This window comes from Marmota marmota, unplaced genomic scaffold (genome assembly GCF_001458135.2).
Source record: "Marmota marmota marmota unplaced genomic scaffold, marMar, whole genome shotgun sequence".
NCBI lineage: Eukaryota > Metazoa > Chordata > Mammalia > Rodentia > Sciuridae > Marmota > Marmota marmota.
The window spans coordinates 127076-136755 of NW_026006612.1; the positions used below are offsets into that span (position 1 = coordinate 127076).

A 9680-nucleotide genomic window follows, 5' to 3' on the forward strand; every position below is an offset into this window, starting at 1 on the left:
ATATATATATATATATATATATATATATATATATATATATATATATATTTACAGCAATTTTAATAAGTGATATGAGTAATTTTCATTCTCTTCCCTTGTGCTTTATTAGATTTTGCAGGTTTTAAATGAAATATTTCTGCAGTTTTATCAATTTTGTAACCCATAAATTACTTATAATATTCACTGTATTGAATGTATACAATAGTCTTTATGCACATAAATTTAAATTTTTGGGGGGGAGTGTGGGTACCAGGGAGTGAACTCAAAGGCACTCAACCACTAAGCCACATTTCCAGGCTTATTTTGTATTTTATTGAGGGTCTGACTGAGTTCCTTATTACCTCACTTTTGCAGAGGCAAACTTTGATCTCAAGACCTTCTGCCTTAGCCCCCAGAGTATCTGGGATTATAGATGTGTTCCACCACCCTTGGTTCAAGTTTTAATGTATAGTTTTGATAGTAAAACCCTTGATGTAAAAGTCCTACATGTTGTCTTTTTACAATCTTCATTTCCCAAAATAGTTGAAATGATTTCCATTACATGCTACCAAACTGCAGAAATTTCCAAGTGGAAAAATTGATCACTACAGAAAAATACTAGAAATTAACATGAATTTATCATACTTCATCAACTGCATCTCTAAACTAAAGTGAAGTTTCTCAACTCTAGTATAGAGAGGAATGCACCATTGTTACCATTGTTAATTTATGCTCTCCGACTCGCACTAATTTTTCTTTCTTTCTTTTTGTTGTACTCAGGGCTAATCTACCACTGTATTACAACCCATTTTGAAATGGTCCCACTAAGGTGCCAAGGCTGGCCATAAACTTAGTTTCCTTGTGACTCAGTCTCCCCAGTAGCTGGGATAGTAGGCATGCACCATTACACTGGGATCTCCAGTTGATTATGTTTTAAATAACAATAGATTAATTATTGCTGATTATTACTTCAGCATTCATACATATGAAGGCACTCTGATGGTCAGAACTGATTTTGGGGAAAATTATTTTCTGTAATGAAAAGTAATAGAAAAAATATCTTTTTTATTTTCTCTTCAGTCCTGGGGCTAAATCTTAAGACCTTACATATGTTGGGCAAGTAAGTGCTCTACCACTGATTACATCCCCAGTAATTCATTTCTTTATTGGTACTGGGTATTGGACAGAGTGTTGCTCTAAACTGAGTTGCATAATCAACCCTTTCTTAGTTTTTATTCTGAGACATGATCTCAATAAGTTGTTGCAGTTGGCCTCATATCTTTAATCAATTTGCCTCAGCTTCTCAAGTTGTTGGATGAGAGGTGTACATCAATACACCCAGCTTACATTTTATTTTTTGAAAGAAATTGTTTAATTAATGTTACAGGCATAAATTCAACTATTTGAAGTTTCAGGACTTGGAAGTTGAACCCAACAGTGATTAAATCAAGCCATCTTCAAATGAATTAAACTCAATGTTAATTGTCTTTACAGAAGCACAACCATGATTAGAGAGGCATAGAGCATAGACATTTGGCATAAAGACTGTCTCTATGTTTGTTACAGTTATGGAGTCACAGAGACAAAGCAAGAGATAGAAATATTTTAGATGAGCACTCAGAGTGATCAGCTAATGTAGGTAAGTCTGGAATCATCCTAAACATTCTTCTTTGTCCAAATATTGAACTTTTCCAAATGATTGAGAAAGATCCTTTTTAAAAATAAAGATCATGCTCATCTCGTTTTGTTCATTTGTGTCAGAACAAATTTGTCAGAACAAACCCAGCCTCTCTATCTTTTCTATATTTAGATTGTATTGCTAGAAGTTAATAGAAAATTTTGGCACAACTCAACTGAATAAGCAGGGCTGTCCAAAACTCTTTTATATTTTTTATCCCCTCATCAAGACAGAAGGATAAGTCTCTCTTATTTTCCCCTTTCCTCTTACCCACTTCCCCTATATTTTCAATTTCAGAAATATGGTTTCAAAGGCCTTGCAAGACTTCCAGTGTGCATTTACATGCTCCATTTGCATGAATTACTTCTTACAACCTGTAACCTGTAACCATAGACTGTGGGCATACTTTTTGCCAACCCTGCCTCTGCCTTTGCTGGGAGGAAGCCCAAACACCAATGTGCTGCCCTGAGTGTAGAGAAACAGCAGAGAAGATAGACTTCAGGACCAACATTGTCCTCAAGAAGCTGGCTTTCCTTGCCAGATAGGCCAGACCTCACTCTGAGAGCAACTTTGGGAAGCAGCTTTGCAGGACACATGTAGACAAAAATGGGCTCTTCTGTGAGGTTGACAAGAGCTTGCTCTGTACACCCTGCTCTGAATCACCCGAACATGCATTTCACGGCTATAGCCCAGTGTCATGTGTGGCTGAGGAGTACAGGGTGAGTGATGGTCATGAAGAAACTTGGAAGCTGAAACATCCAAATATGAGAGAAAGATGAGGACATATGATAGTGGGGCAGATGATCATGCAGATAGAGGTATTGTTGTTTCAGTATAAATTTCCCATTTTGACACTATGATCATAACTAAGTTGAATGCTCATGAAATAAAGTTCCCTAGAAACATTGTCCATATAACATGACATGGTGGCCATGCCAATAATCCTAGTTATTCACTATATAGAGACAGGAGAATCCCACACCACTCTGGGCAACTTAGCAAGACATTAACCTTTTTCTGTTTGTGTGTTTAAGGGGCTTGGGATACTGCTCCTGGTAAATATTTGTCTACCATATATTCAACCTTGGGTTCAATTTCCAGTACTGAATATAAAAATAAACATATTGTCAAAATATGCAGAATTGGGTCAGCAGTAGTTCAGATGGGGAGCATTAGGAACATGGGCTACTTATATTGCAAGTTGAACCCTTTCATAGTGAGGTTATGTAACAACTACCTTCTCAGGAAATTAACTGAATTATCTAGGATTCCTTCAAGATATTATTATTATTATTATTATTATTATTATTATTATTATTTGCTTCTGATGATATCCCAAATAGCAAAATTAATTTAGACTAATTTGTAAAAATCTTTCTTCTAACTCAAATTGCTCTTCTCCAAAACACTGTTTTTTTTTTTTTTTCAATACACAAATGATGAAACCTAGAAGCCTGTCTTCCCTAACACTAAAGACTATGATTTTATTGCAGAAAAACATTTTAAATGAAATGGATCCATTATGGAAAATGAGTCAAGAGATGCAAGATAATCTAAATGAGAAGAAATGCAAAACTCATTTCTTCATGGTAAATATAAAAATATTTTCTTTTTTTAAATGCAGACTAATATGATGCTATCAGCTCATTTGAGTTATCATTGGAGGATACCATTTTCCTCTCAGAAGAAACAGGGATTCTGGTAATATTACAAATTGGCAGGTGAACACAAGCTAATGTGAAGAATACTACTAATATGTGAGGTGAGTGAGTCATGACTGGTATTCCTTGTCCAACTTTGGAGGTTTGGATAAATCTGCCCAGACACCAAGTATAAGAGAGTACTGAACTACTTAGTTTGAAAGAGAGGAGAAATATAGATTTTTAACTATGGCAAAGATGAGGTTTTTTTTAATGTAAAATACAGTGTTATATAATTACTTAAAAATCATCAGAAGAATCAAAGGAATAAAAGAAAAGAAAGAAGATTCATATAAAAGAGGTAAAATAATTCAGATAAAATAATGCATTAAGAACCCCAAAGAGACATAATAAGGAAGTAGCCTGAGATTCTTCAGAGGTCTTGATTTAAACAGGAAAGAGGAAAGAAAAATGAGAAAGAAATTATCACAAAATTCCATTGAGGTAAAACGTAAAATGCTGCACTTGAATTGGCAACCACAACTGCTATCTCAACTCTCAAATAGAATAATCAGCAAACTGAGAAGAAAAGTGGTTCAGGCTCAGCAGATTTAGAGGCTCAGTACTGAATGGAGCTTCATACTTCAGACACTGCCCACCTGTGATGGATGATTAATTGGTGTATGTGTATATTTTCAAGAACTTAATACTCTATACAAATTCTTCTAAAATTTGTCTTTTTGACTATCTAAGTGTGTCATGGAGCATAGACACAGATATTTGTGTTAAAACTTTTCAAATTTTACTTTAAAATATTTTATATTTAAAGAAAAGTTAAAAATGTGATATACTGATTTAATATGTATTTGTATTTCTATGGCCACTTTTATTTTCCTCTAAAATATTCATACATTTTCATGAGACAGTTTCCAAGCATTGGAAGCTTACATTGGTAAGTTATCATGAACTAAAGTCAGACATATTCAATTTTTTTTTTTTAAATTACACCAGCTTGTACATGAATGTCCTATTTTCTATTCTAGGATCCAACCTAGAATGGAATATTGAATTTAGTCTGATGTCTCTTTTGGTTTCACTTGAAAGAGCTTCTTTTCTTACTTTTTATGACTTTCACAATTTTGAGAAATACTTGTCAGGCTTTTTGTGAAAGGACCCTCAATTTTGGTTTGTAGATGTTTTTCTCATAAATTGACTAGTGTTATAGGTTCACAGAAGAAGAACACAGAGGCAAAATTCTCTCCTCATTATATTATAAGTATAAGGTATCCACATATTCTGTGTATCAAATTAAGTTCATTGGTTATAAAAAAAATGCATCATTCTGACAGAGGATATGGATAATGATTGAGGCTATACAGTTGTGTATATAGAGAAGGAGCAGAGAATATGTGGAAATTTTTAAATTTCCTCTCGGTTTTCCTGTTAACAGAAAATTTAAAAAAAAAGTAGTAACTGAGTCAGGACCTAATGCTTACAAATGCTTACACATTTGGTACTTAGCTTCTTCCTTGATACTTAGAAAATTAGGTAGCATGCTGTAAAGAATAGGGCAATCATCATCAGTATCTTCATCTTTGTTATAATAACTGAGCTCCCTCACTCACTTACCTGGTACTCCTCAGCAGCCCCATCTACTGAAGGAAGTTCCTGAGCCTGTGCTCCTGAGAGCTGGAGCAGAGCAAATACAGCAGGGGGTTTTCCTCTTCCCAGAAGATCTTCTTTGTCTCTTTGTGGATCACGCACATCTTCTTCAGAGCTCAGGAATTTCCTGAGACTGGCCTTTCTGGAAGTAGACATCAAATTCTTCAGAAGAATATTGTTTTGATATATATCTATTGTGATGTCTCTCTGCACACTCGACAATAGGCAGGAGTTTGGGATTGTTCCCAGGAAAGGCAGAGAAAGGGCCAACAAAAGCTGTGCCCATTGCCTATGGTGGCTGGGTCCATAAATTAGTTCAGGCAGATGGAGCAGGTGCATTCTTTCTTGAAGGCTTGTGAGATTTCTAAGTCCATTTTCTGAGGGAAGAATATCAATAGATTTTATTCATCTATCTTTGAAGAGAAAAATTCCTAAATAAAATTTTTCTCAAGTTCTTACTGCATAGCACATTTCTGCCTATGGCAAAATAGACTTCCTTTTATATATGACCAAATACAAGAAATTAATAAATAAACAGATAACACAAATAAATTATGCATTTAAGAGAATATCACTCTCTACCAAGTCTAAACTATTACAAAGCAGCACTTCACACTGTGAAAATATGTAATTATTTTAATCTGTTCCAGAAAACAAGGCATCATATATAAGTCCATTTAGCTAAAGATTTGGGTTCTCATTTCTACAGTGGTTGAATTTCTAGAAATATGAGAGAAGGAATATTCCTAAATATATTTTTAGGTTTACAAGTGCAAAATTACAAGTTATCTGGAAACTAATTTCTGAGTCCTTATAAAATACAGAGGACCAACCAGGGGATACACAACTAACAAAATTAAATTAATTATCACTTTAATTCCAAACTATATCCAAGCAAAGAAAGAAGAAGAATGATTTTTTTACTAAGTAGAGAAACAGCATCATTTCATAGAGATAACCTAATTTGATGATCATTTAAAATATGAAATTTGACTTGATTTGGCTTGGGAAAGTAGCTACAGTTCCACTATAAATAGTGTACTTACCTAACCAGTGGGTCCATGGTTTCACCAGTGCTTGTTGCAGAAGGGAAAATATGAAGTCAGCTGGAGGATCATGTGCTCAAATTGTAGAGGATGTAGATTAAAATGTCTCTTTGACAGGTGAGTTCCAAAATGTGCTCTAGAGAAGAATGAGCTTGTCTCCAGGAGTGCCCTTTTACTGAGTGCCTGAAGACCACATCCAGTTTTTCCTAGATTGCATTTCAAGATCCTTCCAATCAATGCTAGTGTAGGCTATTGGGTTAGTGTGGGTGATTGGATCAGTGTAGGTGGTTAAGTATGAGGTTGATTAGTTTTCAGATACAGAATATTGATGTATCACCTTATCTAATCTTCATAAATAAAGCCCTACAGGCTCACCAACAGTCACCGATTAAAAAAAAAAAAGTGAATCCTCAGTTTCAAATTGTATCTAATTTTTTAGTTGTGTTCTTTTAATTTGGGGGAGGGGGCTTTTAAAAACATAGAAAGAGGATGTCATCAATATATGATTTTTAGTAAATATATTTGATCATTTATAAATATTTTGCCTAAGATTGATTTTAGTTTTATTCTGTCACTATGACAGGGATTTAGTTTAGAAATTTTATTTTACTCACAAGATGTGGGGGTGCATTCCTATATTCCTAGCTAGGGAAGCTGAGGCAGGTGGCTCAGCAGTTCAATCCCCAGCCTCAGCAATTAGTAAGGTCCTAAGCAAATCGGAAAGGACCTATCTCTAACTAAAATGTGAAAGGAGGCCTGGGATGTTGCTCAGTGGTTAAGTGCCCCTGGGTTCAATCCCTGGTACACACACACACACACACAAAGGAAATAAAGAAAATGATTTTGTTTTTCTCACTTCAATCTAATGCTTTCCAGTAAGAGACCTATAGTCCTGCCTTGCAATGGCTTCTTAAGGAATGGCAGATTGTCAGTGTGAACTGCAAGACCAGATGAGGCCACATCCTCCAACCCATCCTGTTTGGAATGCAAAAGGTGCCACCACGAAGCCTCTACAGACTCTTTATACACTGGATGGACTTTCCTAGAACTTCCCTTGTACACAGATTAGTATCAAGAATGAATTTGTTCAGTTGTTACTAATTATGATCTTAGGATGTAAAATCAAGACTTTTAAAAATACCATATGGTATGAAAACACAAGCTTTGATTTTTAATACAAGAATCCTGGGCTTTAAGGGAGAGTGTTCAGGAGAAGTCACTGCCCTGAAATTTCCTGAGCTACAAAGGCATTAAGCTTCCCAAGAGGCCCTGGATTTTTCCCCAGATTTTCAAAGTGTTACATGAGGAAAGCTCCTCATTTCTAGAGACCTCAAATGTTCACATTTGCTAATTTTTTTCCCTAAAAGAGAAATCAAGGAGATACAAGCTCTAGGACACTGGCTTGGGCATCCATATTTTTCATCTGGAAGGTGCAGTGTGATCACAGTAATTTCTGACACCTTGGATAAAACAGTTGTATAAAAGGTCTAGCTCAGGCAAAAATTTTGAGACAGCTGCTGTCCACAGGGGTTTATGTCAAAAGTCCCAGGTACTCAGGAGGCTGAGGCTATTTGGAATGATAAATAATTTAAGGCCAGACTGTGAAAATGAGCAAGATGATCTAAAAAAATAATGGTTGGGAGGGCTGGTTTCAGACAATGTTAATGCTGCTAAAAAGTTAGCCATGAACTTGAGTTTACCTGGGAACCAGCAAAGCATTCACTACTTCCTGTTGGAGTGTTTGGGAGTAGAATAGGGGAGAGAGAAAACCTGCCAAATACTCTGTGAGTCTGTGACGTCAAGATACTTAACCTCTGAGCTACTTATTGCTTCTATCTCTTATGCTGGAGGAGGCATGGTACAGGCAGGAGGTGGAAGCTACAAGCTAAAGACCCAGACATTCTGCACAGACAGCCAGGTTGGGACACTGTTAATCCTTTTGCATGTAGCCAACAGCATGAACCTTTAGGACACAATTCAATCTCTTGTGTTTCTTCCTCATTATTTTTATTTTTAAATGTTTATATCAATAGTTTAACTTTTAAAATTTGCCTTTTAATGTCAAACAGAAAAATAAATAGAAGACTTTACCAAACTTGAAATAAATGAGTGATCTGTAGAAAAGTAATAAATCTGATCTATTTACAAAAACATTGTATAAAATGTCATTTTTGTAGCTAGCATGGTGGTACACTCCTGTAAACTCAGCTACTAAGGAGACTGAGGCAGTAGAATCACATGTTTGTTTATAGGCTGGGCAATTTAGCAAGGACCTGGCTCAAAATAAAAAAAAAAAAATGAGTAGGGCTGGAGTTGTAGCTCAATGATAGAGGATCACTAAGTTCAATTCCCAATACCACACACATGCAAAAAGAAAATTATTCCGTTTCCCTGTCCATTCTGTATAAGTAACGCTAAAAGTTCAAACAAAAGATAACAAAGTCACAAATTGCAAGGACACCTTACCCACCTTTTGTAGAACTGTGCCAACTGATTTAACTGTAAAGAGTTCCAACACCTGTGCCACATCACAATGCAGTACTGTTGTTTGCTTGGTGTCTGAATGGTGTTTCTTTTACTTTGTTCTTGTTTATTTTTACATGTTATAATTTTCTTATAAAATCTAACAATTCTATGATAATGTAGAATTTAAATTGACAGGGTTTCTCTCATACTAGACTTTACCTTTGTGTGTTGTGTCTGAATCAATCTGGTGGTAAGTTGAGTTGGTTTTGGAATTCATTACTGATGTCATTATTTCAGTGTTTCGTGGGCTGCATATTCACCTAGCATTACTTTGTTTTTAGGGTTGGATTGGTTCACCAGTTTGTCTCAATATCTGTTCCACACTCTATTTCTCCCTACAAACTCTTTTCAGGCTCTCAGACAAAGTGCTTTTACATGTTACTCATCACTTGCTAGTCTCATTGGGCAATGGAAATATGAAGGATGTAGGAGCATTTTTGTGATTCCAATGAAGCCAAGATCTTAAGCACATTCCATGACCCTGAGTCTCAGGAGGGACTTTATCAGTGATCATGTCCATCTTTACCTATAGGTCTAGACTCATCACATATTTGTGTCTACTTTAAAGTTTTTCTCTGATTTTTCTATATCTTTATTTCCACTTTCCAAAATTGTAATTCCCCAAAGGCAATAATATATTTTGCTCTTCTCTTTGTGGCTTAAAGTTTTGTTAAACAGGAGAGATAATTATTCTCCTGATGAAAAAAAGATCTTCCCCTCAATTGCAATTTGTCCTATATTTTATTCCCAGTTATTACTGACCTGTATAATTATTTTCTTATGAAGTTATTTACTATTTTAAGTTTGGAGCTTGGGATACAGCTCAGTTGGTAGAGTGTTTACCTTGTATGCACAAGGACCTGGGTTCAATCCCCAGCACCCTGCCAAAAAAAAATTTAAGTTTTAAGGTTACTTCATGGAGTCTGCAATTTATTTAAGTAAGCCCCCATTGATATTGTGTGTGTGTGTGTGTTGTGTGTGTGCATGTGTGTGTGTGCATGTGTGTGTGTGTGTGTGTGTGTGTGTGTGTGGTAAAATTATCTAAAATATATTCTCTTAGTAAATATCCAACATATCTTTCCTTAGATATATACAGTGGAAAAACTGAGTATTTTTTTCAGCTTATGCTTTTGAGATTCATTCACATTG

At 35.4% G+C, this 9680-nt stretch overlaps 1 pseudogene; it reads right to left on the reverse strand.

The window, feature by feature from the left end:
- LOC107133559 overlaps positions 1 to 6022 on the reverse strand; it is a 28997-nt pseudogene extending 22975 nt beyond the window's left edge.
- Positions 6023 to 9680: the final 3658 nt, after the last annotated feature.